The following is a 1807-nucleotide window of genomic DNA, read 5'->3' as shown; positions in this document are numbered from 1 at the left end:
GTTCTGCTGTGCATAGGGTTGCTATGAGTTGGTACTGACTCGATGGCACCTAACAACAACAACAACAAATTTCTAAGTTGTCCATCCCTGACAACCCTGTGTACTGAGAGTGTGGGAATGATCATCATTGTCAAGATGTAGTACATCCAGAAATACAGGTCAAGTTCATCAAATTGTAGCACATTGCTCTTTTTTTTCCCCCCTCTTCTTTCTTTCTCTAGTTGAGTTCTGATCATCTAGTCATTGAGGCCAGGTCCAATGGGCACTATCTGTAAGTATGGGTGTTCTTGTGCATGTCCCGTCACTTAATATCAGCTGGACGCTTCACTCTCCACTCTAGTCCTCTGTAGCTATGTTCTGTCCCTGGGCCCAGGAGTCCCCAGGTCTTGCCATGCTTCTGGCCAACCAGATCTCAACCCAGGTTGACAGGAGTCTATTGAATGTGGTCGGACTTAGCTCACAACTTCATTGCTGTTTTTCCCCCATTTCTCCTTATTGGTAGGCCAACATGGTCACCAGCAAACCACATGCCTGCTCATGTAGTCCTCTTGATTCTCAGTCTTGGAAGGGGATTTGCCCTGAGGGGACCCGACTGCTTGCCCTGATGGCTCCCCAGTGAACAACTTACTTGTTCTTATAGTAGTCAATTGGACTGTCATTATTGTTTTTTTTTATTTTTTCCTGCTGATCTTCTTTCAAGAATTATCCTCTGTTCTTCTAACTGCTTCAGGCTGGTCTGCTTGTCCTTTCAAGTGTAAATTTCCCTCCTCAGAAGATTCTTGATGGGGCTCAGGATTCCACCTATGGTCTTATGCAATGCAAAGACTCTGCAGGAAGCTTCTTTCACTGGGCAAGTTCTAGCCCCGTTTTAGGTATTCCATCCAGTTATAGGCTGAAGATGGTCTTAACAAGCTTTCTATGGTGATGTTACTGGCTATTCCCACCTCTTCTTGGAACACATTTTCTTAGGCTTCTTCTCATAAACAGGATTCTCTTGGATCACAGTATGTGCTTTCTTATACATTTTCTCCATCATGTCTGGAGTTACATTGTTCTTTATGTATTGAGAGAACAGTTTCTTGTAAACATCTTCATCTTCTTCCATTAAGTAACACATACAATCTGCAACGTTCTGACCCATAATGTGTTTCTGATGTACTTCTGCATTGAATTCCTTGCTTTCTGAATCATAACCAGGGAATCGCTTGGTACTGTGAGGGATAGACAAGCCCTAAAAACTTTATTTCCAGTAGTAGTTTTGGAAAAGCCTGCATCCAAGTAACAGGTGAAGGCACCAGCTTTGCTTGTGACCATCAATGCTATCTATCCACATTGTATTTATCTCCTGTTACCTCCACTTGGCCTTCATAGATTTTGTCCATACCAAACCTATTGAGAAGCCTGCGGGCCAGCAACAGGTCAGTAGAATATGCTGCAGCATAATTTTCAGGCCAACTTTCACACCATACTTTGGGACTTTGTGAGCATAAGCTGCACAGACAATCATATTCCCTTCTCTATGGGCATAAGCAATCTGGCAAATGATATCTCTGTTGGTCACATGAACAATCATCCTGTATTTGGATGTGTTGTATTTCTTTTTATCCAGGATTACCAGGCATTTTCAAGCACAGTAATCATATGCTTTTTTACGCTCTCGTCTTCTTGTAAATTTCACTTGATATCTCTTGAAGTAGGCCTATTCTGGACTACTTTAACAAACCCCATCCTATAGAACAGAAGCCAGTGTCCATGGCTTGCCACAGACTTGCAAAACCAGAAGCTCTGAGGGGAGAGGGAGGGGGAA

General features: G+C 43.0%; 1 protein-coding gene and 1 pseudogene across 1 annotated transcript in view; one reads left to right on the top strand and one right to left on the bottom strand.

Moving 5' to 3' along the window:
• LOC102842175 overlaps nucleotides 1–1734 on the bottom strand; it is a 7853-nt pseudogene extending 6119 nt beyond the window's left edge.
• The window catches only part of PKHD1 (polycystic kidney and hepatic disease 1 (autosomal recessive)), a 722421-nt gene that overhangs the window by 567931 nt on the left and 152683 nt on the right, over nucleotides 1–1807 (top strand).

Source organism: Chrysochloris asiatica, unplaced genomic scaffold (genome assembly GCF_000296735.1).
Source record: "Chrysochloris asiatica unplaced genomic scaffold, ChrAsi1.0 scaffold00019, whole genome shotgun sequence".
Lineage (NCBI taxonomy): Eukaryota > Metazoa > Chordata > Mammalia > Afrosoricida > Chrysochloridae > Chrysochloris > Chrysochloris asiatica.
This window is presented reverse-complemented; position numbering and strand designations above follow the sequence as displayed.